Source organism: Leucoraja erinacea, chromosome 20, assembly GCF_028641065.1.
Source record: "Leucoraja erinacea ecotype New England chromosome 20, Leri_hhj_1, whole genome shotgun sequence".
NCBI lineage: Eukaryota > Metazoa > Chordata > Chondrichthyes > Rajiformes > Rajidae > Leucoraja > Leucoraja erinaceus.
Genome location: NC_073396.1, coordinates 9619387 through 9636388, shown reverse-complemented (window position 1 = coordinate 9636388; position 17002 = coordinate 9619387). Strand labels below are relative to the sequence as shown.

The window sequence follows — 17002 nt, the reverse complement described above, 5'->3', positions numbered from 1 at the left end:
TTAAATGCATTCCTTGGACCGGATAAGATGCATCCGAGAATCCTTTGAGGAAATGGAGGAGGAAATTGCGGGAACTTTGCCACAAATCATCCAAAAATGACTGAAGTGGAAAGTTTCTTGTGTAGTGGAGAAGTGCAGGGCCCCTGGTATTTTTAGAGCTATGAAGTAGCGAAGACATTGGACATCTAAATGTCCAATGTGGCTAAATCTCTGAAGGAAACGATTGTAAAGCATCTTAATGGGAGGAAAAAAGATTTCAAATTGTTTGATTAAGGTTCTACATTTTTTCCAATTTACTTTTTGTTTTCTGAGGGGGGAGGGGGGGGGGTGATCTGGTAGAGGTGATCTGGTAGAGGTGCAGAAGAACAGAAGAAGTATAGATGGGGTAAATGCTCAGTCTTTTACCCAGTGGGGGAAATCAAGAACCAGAGGACAAAGTATAAGATGAAGGGGAGAAATGTTTGATAGGATCCTGAGAGGGGCAACCTTGTTACGCCAATGATGTAGGTATATGGAACAAGCTGCCACAGGAGGTAATTGAGACGATACTGTCACAACCTTTTCTTGAAACAAAAAAATTTGGACAGGTACTTGGATAGATGGATTTGGAGGGGTATGGGCTAAATACAGGCAGGTGTGGCTGGTGTAGATCGGGCATGTTGGTCAAGTTGGGCAAGTTGGGCCGAAGTGCCTGTTTCCATGCTGCACGATTCTGTGTAGAATTTGTACACGTTCTCCACGTGACCCATTGGGTTTCATCTTGATCCTCCCACATCCCAAAGGTGTTGGTTAATTGACCTTTGTACAATTCCCCCTAATGTGTAGGGAGCAGATGGGAAAGTGGGATAATGGAGAACTATTGTGAATGGGTGATCAATGCTCAGCATGGACGTGTTGGGCCAAAGGGCCTGATTCTATGCTGTACCTCTGGAGCTAAACTAAAACCTGGTGAACTTTGATATTGCTGACCTTTTGGTTGCCAATCCGCTAAAATAGGAAAGGCAAAGTGGGATTAGTGGGAAAGTTTTAATTTGCTAAGAAAACTATTTGATGTGACACTGTCATTGTCATTTGTAATTGTTGGCGGGGAATGATATCAATGTATTACTGTTTATACTTGTATTAAATAATGTCCAATTATTGTAAGATCAGTGGTCCGTGCGCTGGTCTGAAGAAGGGCTTCGACCCGAAACATCACCTATTTATCCTTTTCTCCAGAGATGCTGCATAACCCGCTGAGTTACTCTAGCTTTTTGTGTCTATTTTCAGGTGAAACGAGAGATGTTGTTGGGTTGTGAGCTTGAATTATTGCAGGATGCTGCGATTGCTGTTTAAAGGGTTTTAAATGATCCAGCTAATGTAAACCTGCACAAGTTATCTAATGTTGCTGGGAGATCTGGCCAGTGTATGAATAGCTGTGGTGTTCACGGTTGGTCTGCAGAAGTAATGGCCTGGATTTAATTGATAAATAGCATCTGTTCCACGTAGAACCACTTGTGTTTATTTCTTAAGTGGCATAGGTTCGGGTTGGTTTAATTCAGAGATAGTGTGGAAACAGGCCCTTTGGCCCATCGGGGCCATGCCGACCAGCGATTGCCCCATACACTAGTTCTAGCCCACAACCTAGGCTCAATTTTGCAGAAGCCAATTAACCTCCAAACCTGCACGTCCTTGGAGTGTGGGAGGAAACTGGAGCACCCGGAGAAAACCTACACGGTCGCAGGAAGAACGTGCAAACTCTATACAGGCAGCAGGCATAGGCAGGATTGAACCCGGGCGTCTGGTGCTGTAAGGCAGCAGCTCTAACGTTGTGCCACAGTGCCGCTCACACATGGAATTAACACAGGGAGTCGGTGACATTAATTATACCAGATGCCATATGTCAGGCAGGACCATGTATTCCTGTAGTTGTGCCCATTATTGATGGATTTCCAGAGATCTGACACTATATTTGTATCCAACACTGAACCTTTGACCAAAGTGATATCGATGGGGCAGCCTTCACAGTGGAACTCTGGCCTTTTCTTCCCTCCGGTTCCCTCCCCTTTACTTTCAGTCTGAAGAAGGGTCCCGACCCGAAATGTCACCCATCCTTTTTCTCCAGTGATGCTACCCGTCCTGCTGAGTTACTCCAGCACTTTGTGTCTATTATCAATGGAGACTGCAGCAATGGCAAGATTGGGTAAATAAGTTCCTTTTTATTATTTTCTACTTTGTAGAGCAATTGAATGTCTTTATATTCAATTTTTAAAAATCCAATTAATAAAAACCTGAGGATTTCTTAATGTCACAGTTAACGTTAACGGAATCGAGGCATATGGGGAGAAAGCAGGAGTGGGGTACTGATTGTAGATCAGCCATAATGATATTGAATGGCGGTGCTGGCTCAATGGGCCGAATGGCCTACTCTATGGCTGCACCTATTTTCTATGTCTTCTTTGTATGTTCCACATCTAAGTAAGCCTCTGATTGCTGCTCAGGATTAACTGTGTCAGGGACTCCCGATTTTTGGAAACTGCCTGGGATGTAATTTACGATCATCTGATTCATTTATTATATCCATTGTTCCACTAGTGTAGATTTTTTTCCTAATACTTTGGGCGCTTGATCAGCCGGTGCTAAGTTCAGGCAAGTGATCAGAGTGTGGACACGCTGTCTTATGGTACCAATAAATCATTGAGTGAATAGGTGCAGTGGTGGCCTTCAAACAAGGGCAGCAAACGGGGAAACAAGTCGGAACTCTGCTAAATCTGTGGTGAATCTGTGGAATTCTCTGCCACAGAAGGTAGTTGAGGCCAGTTCATTGGCTATATTTAAGAGGAAATTAGATGTGGCCCTTGTGGCTAAAGGGATCAAGGGGTATGGAGAGAAGGCAGGGATGGGGTACTGAGTGGGATGATCAGCCATGATCATATTGAATGTCGGTGCAAGCTCGAAGGGTCAAATGGCCTACTCCTGCACCTATTTTCTATGTTTCTATGTAAATGGTGACGTTATTGGTAACAATGTCAGAGTCACATCGCAACAGCCCTTCGGACCAACTTGCACGTGCCAACCAAGATTACCCCATCTACGCTAGTCCCACTTCCCCGCATTTGGTCCATATCCCTCTCTACACCTTTCCTATCCATGGACCTGTGCAAATGTATTTTAAATGTTGTTATTGTACCTGCATGTTATTTCTTGGATGGACTGTTTGGCCAGGTGATTCGGCCTTCATTAGTTTTTTCTTAAACCATATGACCCTAAGATTTGTTGTTTGGTGAGTCGATAGAAGCTCAGGTGCCACTTGACTCTCTGAGTTGGGTTCCAAATAGCAGCAAGCAATACTTCCTGATATGGACCAGGTCTGTAGGATCTTTGGGCAAGGGGCTGTACAGGTGTCAATTGTGAATGGTAGGTCATTGCCAGCAATATGTGGCCTGTTTGGTTAATTGGGATCCAAGGGATGAGACTGAACCTGATGGTGTTGATATTATGGAAATGACAAATGGGAGGTTTATTGCCCACTTGGAATAGCCTTGGTGCAAGTAAAGGGTGGGGAACGGGGAGTGGAGTTCAAGAGTGCAAGAGAAAACATTGGACAAGAGTTGAAATAGTATGGAAAGTTAAAAGCACACAAAGTGCTAGAGTAACTCAACGGGTCAGGGGGCATCGCTGGAGAACATGGATAGGTGACATTTCGGGTTGAGACCCTTCAGTATAACTAGCTGATGTAAACATAGCAGGTCAGCGGGCATGTTTCTGTGTTGTACATATGACTAAACAGAAAACCGCATGATGTTTAAATGGAGCTTAAAATGGACCCTGCCATGGTGGGATGTGTGCAATGTTAGTAGAACCATTGAACTTTAGTCCCATGTCTAGTTTAGAGAAACCAGGCCCTTCGGCCCACTGGTTTGGCGCCGACCAGCAATCACCGCACATTAACATCATCCTACACCCACTAGGGACGATTTTTACATTTACCAAGCCAATTAACCTACAAACATGTACGTCTTTGGACTATGAGAGGAAACTGAATATCTTGGAGAAAACCCACGCAGGTATGGGGGAGGACGTACAAACTCTGTGCAGACGGAACCCATAGTCGGGATCGGACCCGGATCTCCGGCACTGCATTTGCTGTAAAGCAGTGACTCTACTGCTGTGCCACTAAGCATTCTACAGCAGGGAAATGTGGAAACAGGAAACTGCAGAAGCTGGGTTGCAATTTAGGCTCAAAAATGTAACCCAAAATTCAATCATGGCTGATCTATCATTCCCCCTCAACCTCATTCTTCTGCCTTCTCCTCATAACCCCTGACACCCTTAACGGCCTGTCCCACATACGCAAAATTTTCCGCGATTGCCGGCACCCGTCATAGGTCGTTACAGGTCGCCGAAAATGTTCAACATGTTGGAAATCCAGTGGTGACCAGAACAAGGTACGACTCTTTGGGTGACTACTCACGACCATGCAGGCTTCACCCAACGACATGTCGCCAGGGTGTCGTCTGTATGGTCGTGAGTCGTCTCCTAGTCACCCAAAGAGTCGTAGCGTCTTTCTGGTCTCAGCTGAATTTTCAACGTGTTGAAAATTTTCGCCGACCTGTGACTGTTGCCAGCAATTGCCGACAGTGTCGCGTAAGTGGGACAAGCCCTTTAGTAATCGAGAATCTGTCAATCTATTGATTTGGCCTCCAGTATGACTAAAGAATCCCTCCTCATCTTTCTAAAGCTTTGTCTTCTTATACTGAGGCTATGGCCTCTGGTCCTAGACTATCCCATTAGTGGAAATATCCTTTGGACATCCACACCATCCATGCCTTGCCCTGTTTCAATGAATTCCCCCCCTCATCCTTCTAAACTCGGCGTGCATTTGAGTACATGTAATTCGTGTATTCAAAGTGTTAACTAGCAAGTTTCCATTTAACAGAAGGGAAAAGCCTTAAGGTAGCATCTCTGGAGAAAAGGAATTGGTGACGTTTCGGCTTGAGACCCTTCGGGCTATAAAGAAGGGTCTCCACCCGAAATATCACCTATTCCTTTTTTCCAGAGATGCTGCCTGATCCACTAAGTTACTCCATCCAGCATTCAGTGTGCCTGCCTGTTGCATTTGTGGATGATGTGATTTTAGAGAGCTTTTTTTGCACCCTCCGCCACCTCCAGTTTAAATTCAATTTGGAATATTTTGGAGGACGAAGAACCATGACTTAGAAAATTCTTAAGGGGTTGGACAGGCTAGATGCAGGAAGATTGTTCCCGATGTTAGGGAAGTCCAGGACAAGGGGTCACAGTTTAAGGATAAGGGGGAAATCCTTTAAAACCGAGATGAGAGAACTTTTTTCACACAGAGAGTGGTGAATCTCTGGAACTCTCTGCCACAGAGGGTAGTTGAGGCCAGTTCATCGGCTATATTTAAGAGGGAGTTAGATGTGGCCCTTGTGGCTAAGGGGATCAGGGGGTATGGAGAGAAGGCAGGTATGGGATACTGAGTTGGATGATCAGCCATGATCATATTGAATGGCGGTGCAGGCTCGAAGGGCCGAATGGCCTACTCCTGCACCTAATTTCTATGTTTCTATGTCTATGTTAAGAAGGGAGATCAGCTTTTGGATTTCTACAAAAGCAAATGCAGGAACACTAGTGGCATCTGTGGGAAGAAAGAGTTAACATTTCGGGTCCAAATTCTTCCTGGATTTCTACATTTAACTGGGTATGTTTTGCTGGTTGACTATCCATCATTTATCAAAAAAATGCTGGTTTACACTGAAGATAGACAAAATAGTATTGGCCACTCCCTTGCTCATAAAACAAAAGGCAGCCCAAAATCTCCATGGAGTTTGGATACAGTGGAACAGCGTTAATGTTGCTGCCTAATTACAGCGTCAGAGACTCTTGTTCGATCCTGACCACGGGTGCTGTCTGTACGGAGTTTGTATGTTCTCCTTGTGATCAGCATAGATTTTCTCCGGGAGCCCACACACAAGATATACAGGTTTGTAGGTTAATTGGCTTGGTATAATTGTAAATTGTCCCGTGTGTGTGTGTGTAGGATAGTGTTAGTGTGCGGGGTCGGCATAGACTCGGTGGGTTGAAGGGCCTGTTTCCACGCTGTATCTCTAAACTATAATTTTGGAAAGTCATTACTCAAATGAAAGCACTTTTTGTTATGCTAAATTGAGGGGATTTGAATACTTAAAAGTGCACAAAACATTGCCAGCAATAAATTCACTTAATTGCTTGAAAATGAAGTGTTAACGTCAGCACTTCGTTGGGTCATTATGTTGTGCGTTCATTAAACTTTCGAGGAGCGCGTTCTTTGTTCTTCAGGTTTTTATGCTCTGTCGACTCCTGTAATAAGTTGTATTAGCCTCTAAAGATATCGGAGTTAAAGAAATGACATTTTAAAGGGGGATTTTGACAGGTTATTTTGTGCGAGAAGATTTGTGTGTCCTGATAGAATAAGGGCAAGATATTAACAGACTTGTGAAATGGAAGCGTTGGGATGTGCCATCAATTATAACGTTTTGGAAGCTGTGTGGGAATGAGATTAATTGACCAACTGACTCGTGCAGCTGAGTTATGGCCATTTTAGAAAAGTGGATGGAGCATGACACACGCAATGCTGGAGGAACTCAACGGGTCAGGCAGCAACTCCAGAGAGAAGGAATCTCCAGAGATGTTGCCTGATCCGCTGAGTTACTCCAGCATTTTGTGTCTACCTTCGATTTAAACCAGTATCTGCAGTTCTTTCTGACACAGTTGATGAAGCATGCTGTTTTTCTACCGAAATGTTAGCAGAGAGAGCAGAGTTTTATGCAGCCAAAGTAGAATTGATTCAGTGCCCGTCGTGGCCTGTGTTCAGCAGCTATTTAGTAATTTTAATGCCACAAGTGCACTTTGGTAGGGGAGGCGTCATAGAATTATACAGCATGGAAACAACTTTCCCATGTTGGTCCCACTTCCCATTAGGTCCCACTGCGGCGACCTAATTGGTGAGCTTAGAAGAGTTTGCCCTCGACTAGTACTGGCAGCATGGTCGATATGAGGTCCTAAGAGGTCTTTGCAACTCTCCTTCATGCTCGAGAGTAGTCCCCATGTACTCGAGGCCTCTGTTAGATTGCGACTTTTTTTAGCATGCTGAAAAATACCCACGATTTATTAAAAAAAGAAAAAAAAAAGGTCACCATGGAAAAAAATCGTTTTTTAAAAAAAAATTTAGTCGAAGTAGGTTGGCATGTTATTCGAAGGTAATCGACGGTAGTCAAAGGTAGTTGTGGATAGTCTTCAACACAGTCAAAGGAGATCGATGGAGGTCGTCTTCACTCTCCACAATTCGGAGTCCAATTTTCCCGAAGCTCGTTGAAGCTGGTCTTCAACATGTCGAAGGTCTTCTGCATAGTCGAAGAAGGTCTTTAACATATTCGTAGGAGATTCTCTACATAGTCGAGGAAGAACGAAGGAGGTACAACACGACCATGACACTCTTTCATACTCTCCTAAACTCTTCTACACTTGCAAATTAGGTCCCTGCAGTGGGACAGGCCCTTAACCACTTCCTATAGTTCAGTCCCTTGAGTCCTGGTAAATCTTCCCTGAACCATTTCAAGCTTGACAGCATTGAGGTGGAGAAAGTCTTTGCTTTGGTTAGCACTTTGGTGGGACTTTGGTTAGGCCGCATTTCAGGTTCAGATTCAATCTTTATTGTCATTGTGCAATGTACAGTACAGAGACAATGAAATGCAGTTAGCATCTCACCCAGAAGAGCGAACATAGAATAATGAGCAATAAATATATATATGTACATACAGCAGTAGTAGTGCAATTTTTCTGGGGGAAAGAGTGTCCCCCAGGGGGGCGGGGTGACTGGCAGTCACCAAGGTGCAAAGTTAAGTAATGTAACAGCTGCAGGGAAGAAGCTGTTCCTGAACCTGCTGGTCCGGCAACAGAGAGACCTGTAGCAGCTCCCGGATGGGAGGAGGGTAAACAGGCTGGGGTGAGAGCAGTCCTTGATGAGAGAGTGCAAAAGATAATAACAAGCATTGGGGTGTGTTAGCTACGAGAAGAGGTTGGGTAGGTTTGGATTGGTTTTCTCTGCAACCTCAGAGGCTGAGGGGGGACCTGATAAGAGTATTTCCAATTTTGCAAGGCATAGAGTAGAGATTAAGACATTTTTACCAGGGTGGAAATGTCAAAGACTAGAGAACAGAGGTTTAAGGTGCATGGGGCAAAGTTTAAAGATGAGCAGGGCATGTTATTTTTACATAGACTGGTGGGTCCCTGAAACTGACTGGAGGCAAATACCATAGGGTCATCTTAAGATTTTTGTTTGAGAGGTGCAGGGAATGGAGGGGTATGGATTAAGTGTCAAGTGTTTTATTGTCCTATGTCTAAGACAGAACAATGACAGGGCTGAAGGGCCTGTTCCTATACTTTACCGTTGTATGTCCATCCCCCTGTTGCCAAATTGCTTGATTGTTCATTAGGGCTGCATTTAGACACTATGTCGCTGCTTTGAAGTAATGCCTTCTAAATGGATGATGTTTTAGATCAGATCAGGGTTATAGGAGCAGAATTAGGCCATTCGGTCCATCAAGCCTACTCTGCCATTCAATCATGGCTGATCTATCTTCCCCTCTCAATCCCATTCTCCTGCCTAGTCCCCATAACCCCTGACACCCGTACCAAGCAAGAATTTATCTATCTCTGTGTTTAAAAAATGGCTTCATGTCCTCTTGGCTTTTTGGAATGCCTGTGCATCCAGTTCACTGCAACGTAGCCTCTCTGAACTTTGTTTTCTTTGCAACATCTGACTAACCTGTCATTATCAATTCTCGCTGTGAACTAGATCTGGGTCCCTTGGGAACACAAGCCAGATTGCTTTCATTTGATCTTTGAGGGCGATTAGAACAAACATCCCAGTGGTGAATGGATAGTATTCCAACCCCTTGTGCCTGCAGTTCCTATTTGATAAAGAGTTTGGTTGCATAGAATTTTTGTAAATGGTTTAAAATAACATTATTTGCACAAAACAAAAGGAAAAGTTGAATTAAGACATCCCAGAGGGTTTGATTTTTGTCTCTCCACCCTTTTGCCAGGCGCTTGGAACCTAACCAATATTGGAATTAAATATGTGTCCATTCCACACACTCTGTTATTGTTCTGCCTTCCCGTAGTAATATTTAATAAAATAGAACGGTTTAGAAATATTTCTTTTTTTTTTTAAAGTTTGGTTTTGACTTGTACAACAGTTCTCAAGGTTCCCAAAGGTTTGAGAGGTGGGGGATTGGGGGGGGGGGGGGGGTCGACTCGACTTGAGACAATTTTCTTGCGGAGCTAGGCTATGGATGTGGCACATGTGTTGGGTGTGTGAAGCAGAATGCAAGAATGTTAAACCTTGTGCTCCTGCAATGAACCGGCAACGTTACAATGGGGATTAAGGAAGTGGCCGGAAAAAAACCATTCTTTATTATTTTCTGAAAGACAAAAAAACCTCCAGGGAATGGTGCAGAATAACAGGTCTAGCAAGAGTTGCAAGGTATTAGAATTTTATTTTTAAACGCTCAACATTTTTTAAAGAGATGGTTAATGATACGTCTGCTGAATCGGCATTAATTTTCACGGTTTTGTTTGGATTTTTACAGGAAGGCACATTTTCTATCCATTCTGGTCGTCATCTTCTAGTGGGTGGAAAGCAGTAGGTATAAATTGGTTAGCATTGTGTGGGATGTAACCGATTGATGTTGGGGCCACGACTGGTCATTATGTACATCAGTGATTTCTATGCGGGAACTGTGTACCAAATCTAAATTTGTTGATGTAAAACTGGATGGTAATGTGGTCCGAGATGGAATTGGAAAGGCCTTGACGAGCTGGTTGAGTTTAGTTTATTTTCCCGTGTACCGAGGTTCAGTGAAAAGCTTTTGTTTGCGTGCCAACCAGGCAGCGGCAAGACAATACGTGATTGCAATTGAAGCCGCTCGCAGTGTACAGATACATGATATAGGGAATAACCCTAACCCTAAACCTCCAATAAATGATAACCTGAACTCTAATGCAAGGTAAAGTCCGATTGTCCAAGGGTCTCCAATGAGGTAGATAGTAGCTCAGGACCGCTCTCTAGCTCGAGATGTGCGAGTGGTTCTTGGTTTCTTGGTCCTCCAAAATATTCCAAATGGAATTTAAACTGGAGGTGGATGAGGGTGAGAGTGGAGTGGGTGAGGATGTGAATGATGGAATATACTGTGGGGGGGAAAAAGAGTCCATTTTGGAGGAAAAATGGGGAACATATTGAATTGGAACTGGTGCGAGATTTGTGTTTTACCAGAGCCTGCCATACAGTTGCTCAATGTTTTGAAGACCATGATTGGTAGATCTTTTTGAATATTAAGGGAACACCAGAACATGGGACAAGCGCAGGAAGATGGTGCCATGGCAATGCGTTTAATTTAGAGATGCAGAATGGGAACAGGCCCTTTGGCCCATTGAGTCCGTACCGACCGGCGAACATCCGTACGCTGGTTCTATCCTACGCACTAGGGACAATTTACAGAAGCCAATTAATTTACAATCCTGCACGTCTTTGGGATGTGGGAGGAACCTGGAGCACCCAGGGAAAACCCACGCAGTCACAGGGAGAATGTACAAACTCCTTACAGGCAGCACCCGTAGTTGGGATCGAACCGGAGTCTCTGGCGCTGTAAGGCAGCAACTCTACCGTTGTGCCACTGTTCCGCTTCATGTAATGGTGAGCTAAAATCTTATGGAATGGTAGAGTAGCTAACTTAGGCTGAGTATCTTTCTCTTGCTTCCAACTCTGGTCCTGTTGGCTTGCTCCCAAGCAGAAACATAGCTGGCAATAATATCCTGGCGCTGGCATGCTCCAAGATGCTGATCTCAATTGATTTCAGATATATTATTTCATTTGAATTTGCTTCTTTTCCACTTACAATTCTTTCACGTTGAATAATTTTGGGCCAAATTTGTTTGACTTGGAGTGGATAACTAATGCCTGCCTTGACTAGTTTATAGTTGACTTCACCCTTTTGAGGTGTTTAAATCGCTACACTAGCTTCCAGAGGCTGGACGAAAGATCAACAAACTCTGGTTAGAATCTCGGTGTGGTAACTGAGGGTTGTGTAGGAAGGAACTGCAGACAAAATGCTGGAGTAACCCGGCGGTTGAGGCAGCATCTCGGTAGAGAAGGAATGGGCGACATTTCGGGTCGAGACCCTTCCTCAGACAAAGGAACTGCAGATGCTGGTTTATACAGAAGATGGACACAAAGTGGGTCAAGGGTCAGGCGGCATCTTTGGAGAAAAAGATGGATGACTTTTTGGGTTGGAACCCTTCAGCCTGAAGAAGCGTCCTGACCCAAAACGCGCCCCCCTTTTTTTCCCTCAAGAGACGCAGCCTGACCCGCTGAGTTCCTCCAGTACATTGTGTCTACTTGAGGACTGCAAGTTCAATTTATGAAATCTGGAATAAAAAGTTCCTTTCCTTTCCATTTCCCAGTGGTCGGGAAGAGGTTTCTATCTATAACCTTGTCCAAGTAGGATGTTAGTGCTCCTCTGTTCAGACTGAAGGTTTGGTTGTAGTAATTCCTTCATATTGAAATGAAAAATTGCTCAAACCTTGCTGGGTCTTTTCAACACTCTTTAAATGAAAATTGATTTGCACTTCAGCTCATTGAATGGGAATGAACTGCTGAAAAGGATATCTTGGCTGGGGTGGTGTTGAGACATTTGGGCCAACATATCATCTTCCATAGGCGTTGTACTTACTGGGACAACTGTCTTTCTGTTGTTCTTCCAGTATTTCTGTATCCAGTATTGTGTCCAATATTATATTTCCAGCATTTGACCCTCATTTTCCTAATCTCTAACAGCCAGAGTATAGGGGTTTTGCTTGTCAATTTTGCCAGAATAACACACTTGGTTTCAAAAATAAATGCTGTTAGTACTTTGCTGATGCATATCTGAAAGTAAAGATAGACACAAAATGCTGGACTAAATCGGCAGGACAGGCAGCATCTCTGGAGAGAAGGAATGGGTGACGTTTTGGGTCGAGACCCTTCTTCAGTCTGAAGAAGGGTCTCGACCCAAAACTCTCCAGAGATGCTGCCTGTCCTGCGGAGTTACTCCAGCATTTTGTGTCGTCTTTGGTTTAAACCAGCATCTGCAGTTCCTTCCTACACATATATCCGAAAGCAATTCTGTAGTCATTTTTCTCGGGGTTGGGGGAGGAAGAAATTACGAGTTTGTTCTATGCAAGATGCTTTTAGAGATAGTGTTGAGTCATGACCTTCGGCCCACTGGTCTGCATCGACTAGTGATCATCCAGTAAACTGGCACTAACTTACACACTAGGGACAGTTTATAATTTGCAGAGTCCAGTTAACCCACAAACCTGGAGTATCTCAGCAGGTCAGGCAGCATCTCTGGAGAAAATGGATGGGAATCTGAAGAATTAGTCTAAAGAAAGGTTCTTACCCGAAACGTCACCCATCTTTTTTTTCCCTTTAATCCAAAGATGCTCCCTAGCCTGCTGAGTTACTCCAGAACTTAACATGTTAACAATGGGGATACAAGGATGTGATCAGTGGAGCTAGAAGAATCACTAGGATGGGAGGGGGGGGGGGGGGGGGGGGATAGGAATGCAGGAGTTACTTGAAATTGAGTTCCTAGCTATTTTGCACCACTTGTATACATGTAGCTGAAGCCAACGGTCGACTTAACATGATTGCACTAATTCTGCTTTTAGCTTGATCTCACTGATTCCTTCAATATAATAACATTAAAAATAAATCCTCCCCCACCCCGGCCCCCCACTAAAAAGCCAAATGGGTTTGCACTGGTCTAGTTACCCTCTTAAAACTGTCCCATCCATGTACCTGTCTAACTGTTTCTTAAACATCAGAATAGTCCCAGCCTCAGCTACCTTCTCTGGCAGCTTGTTCCATACAGCCACCACCCTGTTACCCCTTAGATTTGTATTAAATTGGTGCTGAACTAGGTTTTGGCAGATTGGCGATAATCAAAAGTGGTTTAATTTATTCCCATTGACACTTATCATTTAAGATAAATGTAACAGATACCTAGACTGTACGAGACATCTTGTAAACATAATGTCAAATGTCTCAAGTTCACAAAGTGTTATTAAGAATCTTAAGGGCCTGTCCCACTTGGGCGTCATTTGCGCTTCATGCAGGTGGCGCGTGAAGATTTTGTGGATCCCAAAATCCTGGGGCGCCGTGCGTGACCGTGCGTCACTGCCTACGTCACCACGCACCATGTACGCATCACGTGCTGGAGTGATATATTTGATATTTACAAAGATTTTCAAGTCAAGAATAGAACCCAAAACGGAATGGATTATATTTGGAATAATAGGAGAAGATACCAATTTAAATAAAGATCAAAATGTTTTTTTTAATTATGCGTTAATAATTGGAAAGAAATCGATACTTAAATTTTGGAAAAATACAACCACACCAACTGTTAAAATGTGGATTAGGAATATGATGGACATAGCACGCCTTGAAGAAATGAGACTCCGACTAATAGATAAATATGACCAATTCTTAAAGAGTTGGTCTCCTTTCATCGACTTTTTGGAATCATGTGATGCAGCGGTGCCGTAAGGATTGCTGATTTCAGTTCATGACGCGGATAGAGCTACATCTCCGAATACAGATTTGAAAAATTCTCTTTTAAGGGGCCTTCTCTTCTATTTCTACTTTCTTCTTTCTCTCTTCCTTTTTTTTTTTTTTTTTTATATACACACTTCACGTTTTTCTACTCTCTACCATCTATTTTTCCACTTTTTCCCCTTTCTATTGCTTTCTTTTTCTTGTTCTGCTTACTTCTTTCTTATAACATAAAACTAGAGGTTGTACATAGAATGGATTACGGTATTACATAGTTGGCACCTAAAATTAGGTGCCACTGTACTGTTTTGTGCTGTATTAACTTCTAATAAAATAAACAAAAAAAAAAAAAAAAAGAATCTTAAGGGCCTGTCCCACTTGGGCGTCATTTGCGCTTCATGCAGGTGGCGCGTGAAGATTTTGTGGATCCCAAAATCCTGGGGCGCCGTGCGCGACCGTGCGTCACTGCCTACGTCACCACGCACCATGTACGCATCACGTGCTCGTCACGACGTACGCGCCATTGGTCGTGACGTGCAAATGATGTACAAGTGGGACAGGCTCTTTACCAGTTTCATGTGCTGAGATGAGTAATATTGCCGTAATTGTGTGTCTGGCATCTTGCGATTGATGTTGAGATATAACAATATATTGGTGTCTCAATTACAGTCAATCAATACCTACCTATGAAAGGTAGACACCTGCCTGGTGTTCAGGTTTTTATTCTTGGCATTTATCGGTTGCTATGTCTTTTGGATTATCTCACAAAAAGCAAGAGCGGGGGAATGTACAAACTCCGTGCAGTGCAGACAGCACCCTTAGTCAGAATTGAACCCGGGTCTCTGGTGCTGTAAGGCAGTAACTCTATCGTTGTGCCACCCCAATGGTGAACAGAAATCTCATCATTTTGCAAAATGCCCTTCGCTCCCTGCTAACTTAACATTGGGTTATAAGCTCTGTGTACAGATAGAAAATAGGAAACATAGAAAATAGGTGCAGGAGGAGGCCATTCGGCCCTTCGAGCCAGCACCGCAGATCTTTGGTAATCTCGGGATATTTTGATTTCACAGTAGCAATAAGAACCAGTTTATTAATATAGTTCAACCTTCTGTCAGTATACATTCAAATTCACTTCAAGCACCTAAGGTAGTGGCCAGAGCATGTTTTCTGTATATTATTTGTGTTATTCCCTTTATCGTGTATCTGTACACAGTGGATGGCTCGATTGTAATCGGGTATAGTCTTTCCGCTGACTGGTTAGCACGCAACTGTACCTCTGTACATGTGACAATAAACTAGTACATGGATGATTTTAAAAAAAAAAAAAAAGCTCCTATAGTCTTTTTGGGGAAGGGTTGCTTGTCTCAAAAGTACCGCCACTGATTTTGTGCGGTGAACAGGAAACGTTGCATTGTTTGATGTGGATTACCTACAGTGCGTAGTTGACTTGCTCCTTGCGTATTTAAGTCTTCTTCTTTCATGTCCATCTTCCATGTTTCAAATGTTGACATCGCTGCCATCGTCCGTCCGAAAAAGGACGCAAGCTTCCGACGACAATCAGTGGGAGCGATCACTTGTTGCAATAGATGATGGTTGTAGCAGAATTAGCTCGGGATACTTCCAGTTTCCAGCCCCGCGACGTGGAAGCTTCTGTTATGGGGCCTGTATTTTAGTGGCTCTTCGCCAACATCCCATTCAGACCACAATTCTATCCTTGTCCCCTTGAGACTGGTTGAACCTAGGAATCCTCGCTGTTATGAATTGAATAAGTTTCCTGGTTTTGTGCAGTGTTTTCAATCTAAGCTTTGTTCAATCAACTGTGTTTCAATGTCACGTGTACTGACAATGGAACAATGAAATTCATGCTTGCAGCAGCATAACATGCCTGTAAACGGAATGCACATGGATAAGAATTTCAGAATAAGGAATAAGCCATTTAGAACGGAGACGAGGAAACACTTTTTCTCACAGAGAGTGATTAGTCTATGGAATTCTCTGCCTCAGAGGGCGGTGGAGGCAGGTTCCCTGGATGCTTTCAAGAGAGCTAGATAGGGCTCTGAAAGATAGCGGAGTCAAGGGATATGGGGAGAAGGCAGGAACGGGGTACTGATTGGGGATGATCAGTCATGGTGCTGGCTCGAAGGGCCGCATGGCCTACTCCTGCGCCTATTGTCTATTGATAATATATGATAACAATGAATTAATAACCACAATACTAATGTCATTGAGTTGGGTTGACTAGGGTATGGGCATATCGATATTTTGATGTACGTCTGAACTTTTTCTATGTGGGAAGAAACTGCAGATTCTGATTTACACCGAAGATAGACACAAAATGCTGGAGTAGCGGGACAGGCAGCATCTCTGGAGAAACGGAATGGGTAAAGTTTCGGGTCGAGACCCTTCTTTGGACTAACAGTCAGGGGAGAGGGGGACTAGAGATATGGGAGGGTAAGGTGTGAAAATGACATATCACAGCCGATCCTGATCAAGGAAATGTAGGATGGTTCGTTGCTGGCTGTGGGGAAGGTGACAACAAGGCAAACAATCGGTAAAATTAATCACAACGGTGAAACTAGTCGGAGAACTGGGGTGGGGGGAGGAGCAGAGAGGGAAAGCAAGGGTTACTTGAAGTTGGAGAAATCAATATTTATACCGCTGGGGGTGTCAGCTGCCCGCTTTTGTAAACTTTTTCTGTAGTGGCTCAGTGATGTGCTTGATATTGGTGTTAAGGCTGCTGCTTACATTTGAATGGTGCCGTAAGGCCTCTTGTACCCATCCAATGTAACCAGAGCCTTGGCAAACCTTGGGGTACAAATATTGACTTCTCTGACCTCAAGTAATCCTTGCTTTCCCCCTCTCTCCTTCCCTCCCCATCCTAGTTCGACTAGTATGACTGTCCTCCTGATTAAATTTTATCTCTGTATGCTTCGTTGTCACCTTCCCCCAGCTAACAATGATCTATTTATTCTCCGTCATCTCCATCCCCTTTGATGTCTCGTTTTCACACCTCGCCCTTCCACATCTCAGTGTCTCCCTCTCCCCCGACTCTCGGTCTGAAGAATGGTCTTGACCCGAAACGTCGCCCGTTCCTTCTCTCCAGAGATGCTGCCTGTCCCGCTGAGTTACCCCAGCATTTTGTGTCTATCTCCGGAGCCTGAAGGATGGCTTGTTCAATCGAACAATTCCACATGTTGACAGCCCTGTGCCAGTGTGCTCACTGTTCATAATGAATGTGTTACATTAGAATGCGTAGGAAAGAACTGCAGATGCTGGTTTAATTCGAAGGTAGACCCTACTTCAGGCTGATGACGACAAATCAGAATGCGTTTATCTTCCCTGACTGCTCGGATTTGAAACTAATTTGTA

General features: G+C 43.8%; 2 protein-coding genes across 4 annotated transcripts in view; one reads left to right on the top strand and one right to left on the bottom strand.

Annotated features, from left to right (window-relative positions):
- LOC129706749 (hemoglobin subunit beta-like) overlaps positions 1–7084 on the bottom strand; it is a 129182-nt gene extending 122098 nt beyond the window's left edge. For both annotated transcript variants that reach the window (XM_055651200.1, XM_055651201.1), the window contains exon 1: positions 7079–7084. The gene's annotated coding sequence lies outside the window, so the exon portion shown is untranslated. The remainder of the gene's footprint in view (positions 1–7078) is intronic.
- Positions 1–17002, top strand: part of rhbdf1a (rhomboid 5 homolog 1a (Drosophila)) — a 230213-nt gene that overhangs the window by 6655 nt on the left and 206556 nt on the right. The gene's annotated exons all lie outside the window — the stretch shown is intronic.